The sequence below is a fragment of the Lampetra fluviatilis genome, chromosome 24 (assembly GCF_964198595.1).
Source record: "Lampetra fluviatilis chromosome 24, kcLamFluv1.1, whole genome shotgun sequence".
Lineage (NCBI taxonomy): Eukaryota > Metazoa > Chordata > Hyperoartia > Petromyzontiformes > Petromyzontidae > Lampetra > Lampetra fluviatilis.
In genome coordinates, this window is record NC_136298.1 from 1,973,564 (window position 1) to 1,991,569 (window position 18,006).

General features: G+C 54.6%; 4 non-coding genes across 4 annotated transcripts; all 4 read left to right on the top strand.

Moving 5' to 3' along the window:
• Nucleotides 1-369: 369 nt before the first annotated feature.
• Nucleotides 370-452, top strand: TRNAL-CAG (transfer RNA leucine (anticodon CAG)). The gene has a single exon. It is a non-coding gene; the product is annotated as a tRNA-Leu (tRNA).
• Nucleotides 453-1,260: 808 nt separating this feature from the next.
• Nucleotides 1,261-1,343, top strand: TRNAL-CAG (transfer RNA leucine (anticodon CAG)). The gene has a single exon. It is a non-coding gene; the product is annotated as a tRNA-Leu (tRNA).
• Nucleotides 1,344-9,378: 8,035 nt separating this feature from the next.
• TRNAM-CAU (transfer RNA methionine (anticodon CAU)) lies at nucleotides 9,379-9,461 on the top strand. Its single transcript has one exon. It is a non-coding gene; the product is annotated as a tRNA-Met (tRNA).
• Nucleotides 9,462-17,705: 8,244 nt separating this feature from the next.
• TRNAL-CAG (transfer RNA leucine (anticodon CAG)) lies at nucleotides 17,706-17,788 on the top strand. The gene has a single exon. It is a non-coding gene; the product is annotated as a tRNA-Leu (tRNA).
• Nucleotides 17,789-18,006: the final 218 nt, after the last annotated feature.

Sequence of the window (18,006 nt, forward strand, 5' to 3'; positions counted from 1 at the left end):
GTGGGCGTTAGTCGCCAGAATAGCTCAGTGGGCGTTAGTCGCCAGGGTAGCTAAGAGGGCGTTAGTCGCCAGGGTAGCTAAGAGGGTGTTAGTCACCGAGTAGCTAAGTGGGTGTTAGTCATCCGAGTAACCAAGTGGGTGTTAGTCACCGAGTAGCTAAGTGGGTGTTAGTCACCCGAGTAGCTGAGTGGGTGTTAGTCACCTGTGAACGAGTTTGGTAAAATAAAGAGTGTGTTACCCGTGAAGTCGTCTCCCGCCGAGTTACTACATTACACTTAGATAAATAATTGGAATGTTTATTTCACATGAACCACGTGGATCGATTGCTGAGAATGGATTAAAATTAGCCTCTATTGGCACCATGCCACAGTCAGGATGGCCGAGCGGTCTAAGGCGCTGCGTTCAGGTCGCAGTCTCCCCTGGAGGTGTGGGTTCGAATCCCACTTCTGACAGCATGATGCTCTTTTGTGAATTAACAACAATTTTCTGTTTTGTGATTTCAATGAAGCTTAGCTATCGCAATAGAAATCAGAAATATTCGATAATGGAACAAGGCAGGAAAGTTTGGTGAATATAAATATGAGAAAAACAAAAGTCACACACAAAGAGTGATTGAGAGCATTACATATTTTGTATGGAGGGAAACACAATGCAAAAAATCACGTTGGTATGCAAGGGGTCGGCATAAAACATGTAAAATGAAAATGAATAACACTGCTATGACTGTTATACAACCAATTGTCTTCCTGTTGTAGGGCAGGTCGGATAGTGCGGCCCGCCTGGTGTGGATATGAAGTAACTTGATGATGTTACGTGAATCAGTTCTGTGATATATTTTTCCGTGAACCATTGTCTCACAAAGGGCATAGACCAGCGCTACACGAAGTCCAAATGTACGCTTCATACCATGCATGACACCAGCAGTATAATTTCGATTCAATTTGGCGATAAGATTCAGCAATACCCTCAATTAAACATGAGTAAGAATCACTGGATTTCCTTGATCAAATGCATCTTGGTTTTGAATATTCTTCACGGATGTTTCTGAGTAAATATTGGAATTCCCTCCTTCTAATATCATGCATCCGTCTAAATGACAACTAGGTTGTCCAAAAATGGTGGGTATTGTTTCGCTTGAATCACTTGTGATGAGGAAGTGTTCTTTCTTAGATAAATAATTGGAATGTTTATTTCACATGAACCACGTGGATCGATTGCTGAGAATGGATTAAAATTAGCCTCTAGTGACACCATGCCACAGTCAGGATGGCCGAGCGGTCTAAGGCGCTGCGTTCAGGTCGCAGTCTCCCCTGGAGGCGTGGGTTCGAATCCCACTTCTGACAGCATGATGCTCTTTTGTGAATTAACAACATTTTCTGTTTTGTGATTTCAATGAAACTTAGCTATCGCAATTGAATTGAGAAATATTCGATAATGGAACAAGGCAGGAATGTTTGGTGAAATATAAATATGAGAAAAAAAAAGTCACACACAAAGAGTGATTGAGAGCATTACATATTTTGTATGGAGGGAAACACAATGCAAAAAATCACGTTGGTATGCAAGGGGTCGGCATAAAACATGTAAAATGAAAATTAATAATACTGCGATGACTGTTATACAACCAATTGTCTTCCTGTTGTAGGGCAGGTCAGATAGTGCGGCCCCCCTGGTGTGGATATGAAGTAACTTGATCATGTTACGTGAATCAGTTCTGTGATATCTTTTTCCGTGAACCATTGTCTGACACAGGGCATAGACCAGCGCTGCACGAAGTCCAAATGTACGCTTCATACCATGCATGACACCAGCAGTATAATTTCTATTCAATTTGGCGATACGATTCAGCAATACCCTCAATTAAACATGAGTAAGAATCACTGGATTTCCTTGATCAAATGCATCTTGGTTATGAATATTCTTCACGGATGTTTCTGAGTAAATATTGGAATTCCCTCCTTCTAGGATCATGCATCCGTCTAAATGACAACTAGGTTGTCCAAAAATGGTGGGTATTGTTTCGCTTGAATCACTTGTGATGAGGAAGTGTTCTTGCTTATGTAGTATAGTAAACTACGGCGGGAGACCACTTGACGGGTAGCACACTTTATTCACACTTGGGTTGTCACAATAACACGCGTTGTCACTACAACTCACGCTACACGTTCCACCTGACACGTGTGGTATCTACAGCTCACACTACACGTTCCACCTGACACATGTGGTATCTACAGCTCACGCTACCCGTTCCACCCGGCTACACACACACGGGCATTCCAGCCCCGTAGCATCCGGGGGAACCTCTAGACCCACCCCAGCTTGGGTACGGATCACGACCACTGGGTCCCGCGGCCCGGTCCTCACACGGACGTCCGGCCCCCGGGTCCCAAGGTCCCGCCTCTGAGCCACACAGGGACCCGGTCCTTACAAGGACAGTGGGACTAGGTGTCTCAGGGCCCAATCTCTTCCTCCTCCGTCTTCCGTCTTCACTGGTCACCAACTTCTCCCCGAGCGCCCGCGCGCACCGCCTTATATAGCCCTCCGCTCCAAGGAGACGGAGCCTATGCGGACCGCGATGTGAGCACCCACCCTAGCCGACCAATCATCACGCGCTGCCACTCGATCCCTTCTTGTGTCAGCGCACATAACCAATCACCACGCGCTGCCACACGATCCATCACTGTCAGCGCGCGTCACCAACACACAGCCAATCACCATCACATAACCCATGACCCCGCGCTGACCTACGATCCCTCACCGTCAGCGCGCGTCACCAACACACAGCCAATCACCACGCGCTACCCCACGATCCCTACCACCAGCGCGTATCACCACTACATCACCCCCCCCCCCCCCCCACATAGCTCGCAGCCGGCCCGGCTGCCAACAACAACAAACCAACAAAAAAATACCCCCACTCCAGACGTGTGCCCCGTAACACAACAACAACGCAACACAACAACACAACACAACAACACAACACAACAACACAACACAACCTATGTACAAACCGACGAGCAACACAATAAAGTTATTCCGAAAAAAAACGTGTCCAGTGTCTCCTTGACTACCGATCCCCCTTCCACACGCTCCTTGAACGGGTGATAAAGCGGTCGAGCGAAAGGGGAACGTAGGGACGAGACGCTCCGGCCGCGTCGGCCCGCATCCCCATCCGATTTATTCGGTCAGGAAAAGTTGCGCGACCTAGCGCGAGTCCGACTGGCCGGTCCGTCGTACGGGACGAGAAGCTGTCGACCGTCCGGTGGTACCGGCAGCCCAGGAAGGCACGGTTCAGGCCTGGAAGAACCGGCCGTGCCCCGGGGATCTGGTCGCCGGTGGTCGGCAGCCGTCAGTTCCCGGACACCTGGGAGCGGATAAGGCGAAAACATGTGAGGATCAGGTGAAGAAATCTCCCTCCCCGGGTCGTCGGTCACATCACCTGCTCGGTCATCACGACACAAAGGAAGGCCATATGGTGGCGAGAACGGTTTTAGCCGGGAGGGGTGAACGTACCACCGGCGCTTTCCCCATTTTATCTGAACACACTGGGGGCGTGCAACCCGCACGACCTCCACGGGTCCCCGCCATGGCCTCAACAATTTAGGTGACGTAGCCAAAGGTGCATGAGGGCAGTGCAGCCAGGCCCTATCGCCCGGTTTCCAATCGTGCACGGACACCTTCCGTGCACGCAAGCGCTCGTTGGCGACTTGCCGAGATTTCGAATTAAGCCGTGCGGCCTCCCGTGCCTCGGCGAGTTTAGCAATGTTAAATTTAATAAGGTCGGCCAATTTGGAATTAGGCCGTGGCACAGAAAGTCCCAGCTGAGTCTCCATGGGCGGATCGGCCTCCCGACCATACATCAGATAAAATGGGGAAAACCCCGTAGCTGCGTGGGGGGCCATTCTATACGCGGCGAGGACCCCCGGGACCTGCAAGTCCCAGTCAACCTGTGCCTCGCACACCTGCTGGCACAACATGGAGGTTAAAGTCCTGTGGAGTCGCTCCACCATCCCGTCAGTCTGTGGGTGGTACGGGGAGGTACACACCTTTTTAGTACCCAAAAGGTCGCACACCTCCTGCAGCAATTTACTCGAAAAATTCTTTCCCTGGTCGGTCAGCAAGCGTTCGGGAGCCCCCTTGTCCAAGACGTAGCTTTGGACAAAAGCATCCGCGATGGCCGCCGCTGACTGGTTGGCGAGTGGCCACGCCATAGGCCATCGGGTAAAGTATTCCACACCAACCAACAAGTACTTGTTACCCCTAGGCGTGACAGGAAAAGGCCCCAAAATATCCAGCGCAACGAGCTCGTTGGTGCGCGAGACCTGAATAGACTGCAGCGGTGGATTTGGCGCAACGGGCGGTGGTTTCCGTTTGGCGCAATCCACACACCCCTTCAGTATATTGACCACATCGCTCCCCATCCCCGGCCAATAATAGTCCCGCTGGAGCAGAGCAAGCGTTTTGTTTACCCCGAGATGTAAGAGGCGTTCGTGTGCAGCCAGAACAACTTTGCCCCGTATAGCCGAAGGCACGACGAGTGCGTGCCGCCGGGACATATTGTCCCACCTCATTAGCAGGCCCTGCTTAAGCAGCCAGGAGCCAGCCCGTGTTCGACCCTCCTCGGGACCCCCCGCCCTACGACGCAACGCGAGCAGGGAGCTGTCAGCCATCTGGAGTCGGCCCCACTCAACGAGAGACAGTGAGAGTAGCGAGTCCCCGCCCGCAGGGGTAGCGGGAACGTCAACCATCGGCGCATTCGTGGCCGCGACCAACTCACTCTCGGGCACAGCACCTGGCGGTTTACAGCGCGCCGACCCCATCAAGCACGCACATTCAGGACTAGGCGACAACCACGACAGGGCATCCGCGTTGGTGTGGCGCAACCCCTTACGGTAAGTGGTCGTAAATTGATAGTCCTGGAGGACTTCCAACCACCGTGACAATTGGCCTGAGGGCTGGGCGACCCTCAATGAATACTGAAGTGCCGCGTGGTCCGTCCGGACCGTAAAATGACGGCCATAGAGATAAGGTCGAAATTGCTGCACAAAAAAAACAATAGCCAGCAGCTCGCGACGGGTGACGCAGTAGCGCTGTTCCGCAGGCGACAAAACCCAGCTACCATAGGCGACCACCCGTTCAACTCCCCCAACGACCTGTGAGAGCACCCCCCCAATGCCCGAGTTACTAGCATCAGTATCCAGCAAGAAGGGACTCGTAAAGTCAGGGTAATGTAAGGGCGGGGCACCCACCAAGGCGTCCCGAAGGGAGCAGATCGCGGCCTCCTCCTCTGGCCCCCATTGAAACCTGACTCCTTTGGCTGTTAGAGCGTGCAAGGGTTTGGCAATGGTGGCGAAATGCTCCACGAATCGGCGGTAGTATGACACAAAACCAATGAAGCTGCGGACCTCTGATACCGACGTGGGCATTGGCCATGAACTGACACAGTTTGTCTTCGCGGGATCGGTGGAGATCCCCGAAGAATCGACAATGTGGCCCAAGTACCTTACGGATTTCCGCAGAAGGTGGCATTTCGCCGGTTTAAACTTTAACTTAGCTGAACGCATCCGCAAGAACACCCCTCTTAATCGCTGGAGGTGTTCCTCAAAGGTTTTACTGAAAACAATGACATCGTCAAGATAAATTAAGCAAGTATCCCATTGCAAACCCGACAAAACCAATTCCATAAGGCGCTGAAACGTCGCGGGAGCAGAGTGGAGTCCAATGGGCAACCGATTAAACTGGAACAGGCCCCCTGGGGTCCGGAATGCCATCTTAGGTTTAGACTCATCGTCGAGTGGCAGCTGCCAAAATCCCGACAGTAAGTCAAGTGTAGAAAAATACCGCGCCCCGGACAATGCGTCCAGGGACTCGTCCATCCTGGGGAGCGGATACGCGTCGGCCACGGAGATTTTATTCAGGCGATGGAAATCCATGCAAAATCGCAAGGAGCCATCTTGCTTTTTAACCAGAACGATAGGTGCGCCCCACGGACTGGATGAGGGCGAAATGATGTCGGCCGTCAGCATGTCATTGACGGCCTATTGAACGTGTTCCTTCTCGGCAGGACTCAGCCGGAAGGGATTCTGCCAGACTGGTGCTGCATCGCCTGTTTCAATGTGGTGGCGTAACAGGTCCGTGCACCCAATATCATATTTGTGCAATGCTAAACACATCGGAAAATTCGATCAGCAGAGCGCGCAGCGCCCCCAATTGCACCCTTGACAAATCACTTGAGTCCGCACACAGCAAATCGACCCATTCAAGGTCATCACCCGATGTAATTTTCTGCGCCGGGACGGGATCAACATGTGCAACAAGGCGCTCTTCTGCAGGGACCCGTGCTTCGTGAGCAAGCACGGTGCCCTGCGGAATAATGGCCGGCCTTGAACCAGCGTTTAACACCATAACGAACGGGTCCCCGTCAGCCCGAACCAACGTTTGAGCCACCGCCAAATCCAGACCCCCGACAGCTCTATTCGATGGACCCAAAAGCACGCCCTGTCCCGCAGTCTCCCCACCCAATGGCTTCCACAACCGGAGGGGTATCAACATCTGCGAACCCGGGGGCACGTGCACTGTCTGTGTCGCTAGCGCTTGGATCGTCGCGCACGCCGTCCGTATTTCAGTAGGGTTAGACAAAAAAGAAATACGGCGACCCGATGGCAGCTCAATACAACGTTGATCCACGAGAATTTTAATGGGCATCTTAGCCAAAAAATCTGTGCCCAACAGACAAGAAACCGCTAGGGAAGAGGAGACGAAAATAGGTCCCTCCAATTTAATATCCCCTATGCAAATGGACGCCCGAATCTGACCGATAATACCCAATGAGCCCCCATTTGCCGCGTAAAATGGCACGTCCACCGGAAGCAGAGGTCAACATTGGACGGGGAGAATTTTATAAATGAGGTCTGAAATTATAGTGGCCGATGCTCCCGTGTCCACCAACACCCTGACCTCGACCCCGTCTATGAATCCCGTAACGACCGACGAACCGGCCGCCGCGGCCACAATTCTGTGGCCCAACTCGGACCATTCAATGTCCCCCCGGCCCCGTACGAACCCCCCTCTCCGAACCGATTCCCCGACCCCCAATCGAACATCCTCCGCCGCAAAGCGACGGCCCATGTGTGTCGTGTATGTAGGCCGAGCATGTGAAGTGCCGCGACTTGCCGGGGGTAGTTGGGACGACTTGGGGCCGTGGTCGTCGTCCAGCCGAGGTCCCGTGGCGCGCTGACGTGGAGCGCGGCACCCGGATGCCACGTGGCCCCGAAGGCCGCAGTTGTAGCACGTGATGAGGGACGTCGGAGGTCTCGGTTTCTCCAGCTTGCGGGTCGATCGCAGAGGCGACCGACCCCCCGACCTCCAATCCCCCGGTCGTGCAGCCGCGAACGCCTCCTCCCGTGGGCGAACGACCTGGGGCTCGGTGACCACAGGGCCCGGAGCTGAGACCCCGGCAGCAGTGCAGACGACCACCTGTTTCCGCTGCAGGACCTCGTGCGCCTGAATACTCGTTGCAACACGCAATAAACATATATCCACTTCGTCGGCTGTGTTGATGGGGACCCCCAGGTCCTGTGCCAACTTGAGCAGTTGTTCCAAAACCATAGCGTCCTGCCCCTCCTCGTCCATACGAGGGAACGCGGCATCGGCGAGGGCCAACAACGCCGTGCGGTAGGCGAGCGCGGTCTCCGTGTCCGCCTTCCGTTGGTCGTAAAATTGGTGGCGGCAGGCCGAAGGTGGTCCGTAAACTTTGGCCATGAGGCCCAGCGCAGCCTTGAGCGTGGAGCGGGCCGATCTCGATGCGGACCTGAAGGCCGCGAGCGCGTCGTCGTCCAACATGGCAGGCAGTGCCCGCAGCGCCGTAGCGTCGGACCAGGCCGACATCTCTTGATGGGCGCGAAATTTTCTTTGGAATGCGCCCCAGTCCCCGCCGTCCGCCTTGAAGGCTGTCAATGCGGGAAGACGCTGCTGGAAAATGATGTCGTCCTCTGGCTCCTGACTCTCCCGCGCCGCACCGTCGAGCTGCAAAATGGCGGCCCCTATGGCGGGTGGCTGATGGCGGCCCGTAGCGCGCGTTGATGACGTAAGCGGCAGGGATTGGTGGACTCCCGCCACGTGTTGCTCGCAGTTCCCGCCAAAAGATGACCGCTCAGCAGAAATGGCGGGAATTTCAAAGTCAGTTTGGCGGGAATCAGCAACGCGAGCCCTTCAATGTCTGTCGACGTTCTCGCTCCTCCCGACGTGGTGATCTCCGCTAGGATGGACACCGCGGCGAGTAGTAGCTCCGCCAGGCGGGAGTGCGCGTCGCGGAGTCCGGCGTCAGCCCCCAGCCGCACGTTGGGCGCCCATGAAGGGTCTTGTGGTGCCGGCGTCTCTTCCTCTTCTACCCCTGATGCCTGCTGGCCCGTGTCGTCGTGGTTTTCCTCCCGATCACACTCGTGAGTCCGATGAGTCTTCCTGGTATCCATGGCAGGATGACTGTTTCACTCCTGACGCCAGTTGTAGTATAGTAAACTACGGCGGGAGACCACTTGACGGGTAGCACACTTTTTTCACACTTGGGTTGTCACAATAACACGTGTTGTCACTACAGCTCACGCTACACGTTCCACCTGACACGTGTGGTATCTACAGCTCACACTACACGTTCCACCTGACACGTGTGGTATCTATAGCTCACGCTACCCGTTCCACCCGGCTACACACACACGGGCATTCCAGCCCCGTAGCATCCGGGGGAACCTCTAGACCCACCCCAGCTTGGGTACAGATCACGACCACTGGGTCCCGCAGCCCGGTCCTCACACGGACGTCCGGCCCCCGGGTCCCAAGGTCCCGCCTCTGAGCCACACAGGGCCCCGGTCCTTACAAGGACAGCGGGACTAGGTGTCTCAGGGCCCTATCTCTTCCTCCTCCGTCTTCCGTCTTCACTGGTCACCAACTTCTCCCCGAGCGCCCGTGCGCACCGCCTTATATAGCCCTCCGCTCCAAGGAGACAGAGCCTATGCGGACCGCGATGTGAGCACCCACCCTAGCCGACCAATCATCACGCGCTGCCACTCGATCCCTTCTTGTGTCAGCGCACATAACCAATCACCACGCGCTGCCACACGATCCATCACTGTCAGCGCGCGTCACCAACACACAGCCAATCACCATCACATAACCCATGACCCCGCGCTGACCTACGATCCCTCACCGTCAGCGCGCGTCACCAACACACAGCCAATCACCACGCGCTACCCCACGATCCCTACCACCAGCGCGCATCACCACTACACTTAGATAAATAATTGGAATGTTTATTTCACATGAACCACGTGGATCGATTGCTGAGAATGGATTAAAATTAGCCTCTAGTGACACCATGCCACAGTCAGGATGGCCGAGCGGTCTAAGGCGCTGCGTTCATGTCGCAGTCTCCCCTGGAGGCGTGGGTTTGAATCCCACTTCTGACAGCATGATGCTCTTTTGTGAATTAACAACAATTTTCTGTTTTGTGATTTCAATGAAGCTTAGCTATCGCAATAGAATTGAGAAATATTCAATAATGGAACAAGGCACGAAAGTTTGGTGAATATAAATATGAGAAAAACAAAAGTCACACACAAAGAGTGATTGACAGCATTACATATTTTGTATGGAGGGAAACACAATGCAAAAAATCACGTTGGCATGCAAGGGGTCGGCATAAAAGCATGTAAAATGAAAATTAATAATACTGCTATGACTGTTATACAACCAATTGTCTTCCTGTTGTAGGGCAAGTCGGATAGTGCGGCCCCCCTGGTGTGGATATGAAGTAACTTGATGATATTACGTGAATCAGTTCTGTGATATCTTTTTCCGTGAACCATTGTCTCACAAAGGGCATAGACCAGTGCTGCACGACGTCCAAATGTACGCTTCATACCATGCATGACACCAGCAGTATAATTTTGATTAAATTTGGCGATAAGATTCAGCAATATCCTCAATTAAACATGAGTAAGAATCACTGGATTTCCTTGATCAAATGCATTTTGGTTATGAATATTCTTCACGGATGTTTCTGAGTAAATATTGGAATTCCCTCCTTCTAGGATCATGCATCCGTCTAAATGACAACTAGGTTGTCCAAAAATGGTGGGTATTGTTTCGCTTGAATTACTTGTGATGAGGAAGTGTTCTTGCTTATGAAGTATTGGAAATGACGGCAGGAAACTCCTTTGACGGGAACACACTTCTTTTATTAAATCTTGACTTGCAACGATACAACGCGTGGCCTCTCTTCTTCACAGTACGGTCACCATACAACGGTACAACTCGTGACCTCTTCTCTCCGCTCCACACTTCTCTCGACTCCCGTAGATTCTGTGCTGCTGGCTCTCTGTGCCTCGTGTAGACTCCGCGCCTCGGCTACACTCTTCTCTCGTCTCGTGTAGACTCTGCGCCTCGGCTACACTCTTTACTCGTCTCGTGTAGACTTTACACATCTGGCTACACACTCTTCAGTACCCGTCTCGTGTAGACCTTACATCTCCGGCTACACACTCTTCAGTACCTATCTCGTGTAGACCTTATACTCTCTCTGGCTACACCGTATGCATTACTCGGCTCGTGTAGACCTTATACTCTCTCTGGCTACACCGTATGCATTACTCGGCTCGTGTAGACCTTTCTCTCTCTCTGGCTACACCTTGTACATTACTCTCCATTACTCTACATTACTCTCCTCTCCGGGCTCTATCTCTGCACCTTCGTCTTCATTCCTAGATGGTTCCACTTCCTCCCCCTACTCCTCTGTGCATCACCTTATATATCCCTTCCTCCCGGGAGACGGAGCGGATGCGGACCTCAACGTCGGCACCGCTCCTCAGTTACCCAATCACCACGCGCTATCTCTACGATCCGTTTCCGCCCAGCGCGTGTTTCCACTCCTCGACCAATCACACCGCGCTGCCACCCGATCACTCCCTCTCAGCGCGTCGCCGGCACCCAGCCAATCAGCAGCACTACCCCCACCCGCGCGCTGACGCCTGCTCCTCCCCGTCAGCGCGCGTCACCACACACACCCACGTACATACGCGCTGGCACACGACGTACACCCCCAGCGCGTATCACCACTACATCACCCCCTCCCACATAGCTCGCAGCCGGCCCGGCTGCTAACAACAACCAACCGCAACGATAAGACGACAACCAAAACAACACAAAAAAAAAACCCGTAACCCCCCAGTGTGCCCCGTAACATAACAACAACAACAACAAGAACTATGTACAAATTGACAACGAACACAAGAAAAGTCAACAACAACACAATACAAGCGAATTCCAGAAAACGAACGCGCCCAGCGTCCCTGCGACTACACGCAGTGACGAGGCGCTCCAACTGCCCCGACTCCTCACGAGGCGGATCACGCAAAGTAGCGCGACCTGGCGCGAGTCCGTCTGGCTGGTCCGTCGTATGGGGCGGGACACTGACGACCGTCCGGCGGTTCCGGCTGCTCCAGACGGCGCGGAACGGGCCTGAAAGGGCCGGCCCCGCCGCGGAGATCCGGCCGCCGGTGGTCGGCAGCTGTCAGTTCCGAGACACCTGGGAGCAGATCAGGCGAAAATACGTGTGGATCAGGCAGAGACATTTCCCCCTGTGGGTCGCCGGTCACGTCACACGCTCGGCCCTCACGACACAAGGGGAGGCCATATGGAGGCGAGAACAGTTTCAGTCGGGAGGGGTGAACGTACCAACGGCGCTTTCCCCACTTTATCTGAACGCACTGGGGCCGTGCAACGCGCACGACCTCCACGGGTCCCCTCCACGGTCTCAACAATTTAGGCGACGTAGCCAAGGGTGCCTGAGGGCAATGCAGCCAGGCCCTGTCACCTGGTTTCCATTCGTGCATGGACACCTTCCGTGCCCGCAACCGTTCATTAGCAATTTGGCGAGCCCGCGAATTAAGCCGTGCGGCCTCCCTCGCCTCTGTCAGCTTGTGAATATTAAACTTAATATGTTCTGCCAATTTAGAATTATTTCGTGGAGCGGACAGGCCAAGTTGCGTTTCCATTGGCGGGTCAGCTTCCCGACCGTACATCAAATAGAATGGGGAAAACCCCGTAGCTGCATGGGGGGCCATTCTATACGCGGCAAGGACCCCCGGGACCTGCAGGTCCCAATCTACATGTGCCTCACACACCTGCTGGCACAGCATGGAAGTCAAAGTTTTATGAAGTCTCTCCACCATCCCGTCTGTCTGCGGGTGGTACGGGGAGGTACGCACCTTCTTGGTACCCAACAGATCGCACACCTCTTGCAACAATTTACTCGAAATTTTTTTACCTTGGTCGGTGAGCAGGCGTTCGGGAGCCCCCTTGTCCAGGACATAGCCCTGGACGAAGGCGTCCGTCACAGCCGCTGCCGACTGGTTAGCGAGAGGCCACGCCATAGGCCATCGAGTAAAGTATTCGACCCCCACTAACAAGTATTTATTCCCTCTCGGCGTGACTGGAAAGGGCCCCAAAATATCGAGTGCAACGAGCTCGTTAGTGCGCGAGACCTGAATAGATTGCAGCGGTGGATTAGCTGCCACGGGCGGTGGTTTACGTCTGGCGCACTCAACGCAACCCTTCAGAATATTTACCACATCACTTCCCATTCCCGGCCAGTAATAGTCACGCTGAAGCAGGGCAAGCGTCTTGTTAACTCCCAAATGCAAGAGGCGTTCGTGGGCCGCCAAAACAACCCTCCCCCTTACAGCGGAAGGCACCACGAGTGCGTTCCGCCGGGACAAACTGTCCCATCTTAATAACATGCCCTGCTTAAGTACATAGGAGCCGGTGCGCTCCTGGTCCCCCTCGGGACCCCCCACCTTGCGGCGCAATGCTAGCAGCGAGCTGTCCGCCATCTGGAGACGGCCCCATTCGCTGAGCGACAACGAGAGCAGCGAGTCCCGACCCTGAGAGGCAGTGGAATCATCCACGATCGGTGCGCCCGCTGTCGCAACCAGTGCCCTCATCTCCCCCTCAAGCGTCGGTTTACAGCGCGCCGATCCCGACAAACACGCGCATTCATTACAAGGCAACAACCGCGACAGGCAATCGGCATTTGTGTGTCGCAACCCCTTACGGTACGTAGTCGTAAACTGATAGTCCTGGAGGACTTCCAACCACCGCGACAACTGGCCCGAGGGTTGGGCGACCCTCAATGAATACTGTAGCGCCGCGTGGTCCGTTCGGACCGTAAAGTGACGACCATAGAGATATGGTCTGAACTGTTGCACAAAAAAGACAATGGCAAGCAGCTCGCGACGGGTGACGCAGTAGCGCTGCTCCGCCGGAGACAACACCCTACTACCGTAGGCGACAACTCTTTCGACACCCCCGACGACTTGGGATAGCACCCCCCCAATGCCCGTGTTGCTAGCATCCGTGTCCAGCAAAAAGGGACTCGTAAAATCGGGATAACAAAAGGGTGGGGCACCCACCAAGGCGTCCCGGAGGGAGCGAAACGCGGCTTCCTCCTCCGGTCCCCATTTGAACTTCACTCCCTTCGCCGTTAGAGCGTGCAAGGGTTTTGCAATAGTGGCGAAGTGCTCAACGAACCGCCGGTAATAAGAAGCAAACCCGATGAAACTACGCACGTCGGAAACGGACGTAGGTGTCGGCCAAGAGCCGACACAATCCGTCTTCGCGGGATCGGTGGAGATCCCCGAAGAATCGACAATGTGACCCAAGTATCTAACCGACTTACGAAGGAGGTGACATTTGGCCGGTTTAAATTTTAGCTTAGCCGATCGCATTCGCAAGAACACCCCTCTCAATCGCTGGAGGTGTTCTTCAAATGTTTTACTGAAAACAATGACATCGTCCATATAAATCAAGCATGTATCCCACTGCAAGCCCGACAAAACCAACTCCATAAGTCGCTGAAACGTCGCTGGAGAGGAGTGAAGTCCCATGGGTAACCGGTTAAACTGGAACAGCCCCCCTGGAGTCCGAAATGCTGTCTTAGGTTTCGACTCTTCGTCGAGTGGCAACTGCCAAAACCCCGATAACAAATCAAGAGTCGAAAAATATCGCGCACCAGACAATGCATCGAGGGACTCATCCATCCTGGGAAGCGGATACGCGTCAGCCACAGAGATCTTATTCAGGCGACGGAAATCAACGCAGAATCGCAGGGACCCGTCTTGCTTTTTAACCAGCACAATAGGCGCTCCCCACGGGCTGGAGGAGGGCGAAATAATGTCGGCTTCTAGCATTTCGTTAACAGCCGACTGAACATGTTCCTTCTCCGCAGGACTCAGTCGGAAGGGATTTAGCCTGACCGGCGCCGCATCGCCCGTTTCAATGTGGTGGTGCAACAAATCCGTGCACCCAATGTCATACTTATGTTTACTGAACACATCAGAAAATTCTATGAGCAACTCGCGCAGCGCACCCAACTGCACCGCCGACAAATCGTCCGAGGCGGCGCATAGCGAATGGATCCACTCAAGGTCCTCCCTTAGCTCAACGTTCTGCGTGGGGCTCGAGCCCACCTGCGCAACCAACCCATCATCCACAGGGACCCGCGCCGCGTGAGCCAGCACGGTGCCCTGTTGAATGACAGCTGGCCGCGACCCAGCGTTCAAAACCACTACAAACGGATCCCTGTCAGCCCGCACCAAGGTGTGAGCCACCGATAAATCAAGACCCCCGACAGCCTTGTTAGAAGGACCCAAAGCATACTTTGTTCCGAAGCCTCCCTCACCCAGGGGAATTAACATCTGTGAACCCGGGGGCACATGCACGGTCTGTGTCGCCACCGCTTGTATTGTAGCGCACGCCGTCCGAATGTCAGTAGGGCTCGTTAAAAATGCAATCCGGCGACCCGATGGCAGTTCAATGCATCGTTGATCGATAAGAATTTTAATGGGCATTTTAGCCAAAAAATCAGTGCCCAAAAGACAAGGAACCGCCAAAGAAGACGAAACGAAAACGGGTCCCGACAATTTGATATCTCCAATGCAAATGGACGCCCTAATCTGACCGATAATGCCCAACGATCCCCCGTTAGCGGCGTAAAATGGCACATCCACCGGGAGCAGCGGACGACATTGGACTGGAAGAATATTATAAATGAGGTCCGATATAATAGTTGCCGATGCCCCCGTGTCCACTAACACCCTAATCTCGACCCCATCAATAGATCCCGTAACAACGGACGAACCCGCCGAAGCAGCCACAATTCTATGCCCCAATTCCGCCCATTCAATATCTCCCTGGTCCCGACCGAACCCCCCTGGCCGAACCGAATCCCCGAACCTTAACCGGCCCTCCTCCGCCGCGACGCGGCGTCCCATGTGTGTCGAGCATACAGACCGAGCGTGTGAGGTGCCGCGACTTGCCGGGGATTGTAGAGATGACTTGGGCTCTCGGTCGTCGTCCAGCCGAGCCCCCATGGCGCGCTGACGCGGAGCGCGGCACCCGGACGCCACGTGGCCCCGGAGGCCGCAGTTATAGCACGTGACGAGGGTCGGAGTAGATCTCGGCTGCTCCGACTTTCGGCCTGATCGCAGAGGCGACCGAGCCCCCGGCCTCCAGTCCCCTGGTCGTCCCGCGACGAACGCCTCCTCTCGTGGGCTGACGACTTGGGGTTCGGTGACCACCGAACCCGGAGCTGCAACCAACTCCTTGTTTCCGTTGTAGGGCCTCGTGCGCTTGAATACTCGTGGCGACTCTCAAAGAAGAAATATCAATCTCGTCAGCTGTGTTGATGGGGACCCCTAGGTCCTGCGCCAACTTAAGCAGCTGCTCCAAAACCATCGCGTCTTGGCCCTCCTCGTCCATCCGAGGGAACGCAGCATCGGCAAGAGCCAGCAACGCCGTGCGATAGGCCAGCGCGGTCTCCGTGGCCGCTTTCCGTCTTGCGTAGAAATGATGGCGGCACGCCGAGGGAGGTCCGTAGACCCTGGCCAACAGACCCAGCGCATACTTCAGCGTGGAGCGGTCCGACTTCCGTGCGGACCTGAAGGCCGCGAGCGCGTCGTCGTCCAGCATGGCAGGCAACGCCCGCAGCGCCGTGGCATCGGACCACGCGGACATCTCTTGATGCGCCAAAAACTTCCGCTGAAATTGGCCCCAGTCTCCGCCTTCCGCCTTAAAGGCTGACAACGTGGGCAAACGCTGCTGAAAAATGAAGTCATCCGCCTCGTGGTTCCTCTCCGCCTCTCCGTCGGTGTGTAAGATGGCGGCTCCAGCGGCAGACGTAAAATGGCGGATCCCATCACGCGCCGATGACGTGGATGCGCGCGCTTGGGACCCCACCACCACGTGGCGCTCGACGTTCCCGCCAAAAGTAGGCCCAGGCGCAATGGCGGGAATCCCCCATTCGTTTTGGCGGGAATCTGCGGGGCGACCTTGTAAAATGTCCCCCACCGTCCCCGCTCCTCCCGACGAGCTGATCTCCGCCAAGATGGACGCGGCGGCGAGCAGCAGCTCCGCCAGTCGGGAGTGCGCATCACGAAGCACGGCCTCGGTCCCCGGTCGCTCGCCCGGCGCCGTCGACGGATCCTGTAGCGTGGGCAGGTCGTCCTCCTCACCCCCCGCCACCAGCGGCCCCGAGTCGTCCAGGTTTTCCTCGCGGTCAATCCCGTGGGTCCTACGGGTCTTCCTTGTCTCCATACTTGGAAGCCCGTTTCACTTCTGACGCCAGATGAAGTATTGGAAATGACGGCAGGAAACTCCTTTGACGGGAACACACTTCTTTTATTAAATCTTGACTTGCAACGATACAACGCGTGGCCTCTCTTCTTCACAGTACGGTCACCATACAACGGTACAACTCGTGACCTCTTCTCTCCGCTCCACACTTCTCTCGACTCCCGTAGATTCTGTGCTGCTGGCTCTCTGTGCCTCGTGTAGACTCCGCGCCTCGGCTACACTCTTCTCTCGTCTCGTGTAGACTCTGCGCCTCGGCTACACTCTTTACTCGTCTCGTGTAGACTTTACACATCTGGCTACACACTCTTCAGTACCCGTCTCGTGTAGACCTTACATCTCCGGCTACACACTCTTCAGTACCTATCTCGTGTAGACATTATACTCTCTCTGGCTACACCGTATGCATTACTCGGCTCGTGTAGACCTTATACTCTCTCTGGCTACACCGTATGCATTACTCGGCTCGTGTAGACCTTTCTCTCTCTCTGGCTACACCTTGTACATTACTCTCCATTACTCTACATTACTCTCCTCTCCGGGCTCTATCTCTGCACCTTCGTCTTCATTCCTAGATGGTTCCACTTCCTCCCCCTACTCCTCTGTGCATCACCTTATATATCCCTTCCTCCCGGGAGACGGAGCGGATCCGGACCTCAACGTCGGCACCGCTCCTCAGTTACCCAATCACCACGCGCTATCTCTACGATCCGTTTCCGCCCAGCGCGTGTTTCCACTCCTCGACCAATCACACCGCGCTGCCACCCGATCACTCCCTCTCAGCGCGTCGCCGGCACCCAGCCAATCAGCAGCACAACCCCCACCCGCGCGGTGACGCCTGCTCCTCCCCGTCAGCGCGCGTCACCACACACACCCACGTACATACGCGCTGGCACACGACGTACACCCCCAGCGCGTATCACCACTACACTTAGATAAATAATTGGAATGTTTATTTCACATGAACCACGTGGATCGATTGCTGAGAATGGATTAAAATTTGCCTCTAGTGACACCATGCCACAGTCAGGATGGCCGAGCGGTCTAAGGCGCTGCGTTCAGGTCGCAGTCTCCCCTGGAGGCGTGGGTTCGAATCCCACTTCTGACAGCATGATGCTCTTTTGTGAATTAACAACAGTTTTCTGTTTTGTGATTTCAATGAAACTTAGCTATCGCAATAGAATTGAGAAATATTCGATAATGGAACAAGGCAAGAAAGTTTGGTGGATATAAATATGAGAAAAACAAAAGTCACACACAAAGAGTGATTGAGAGCATTACATATTTTGTATGGAGGGAAACACAATGCAAAAAATCACGTTGGTA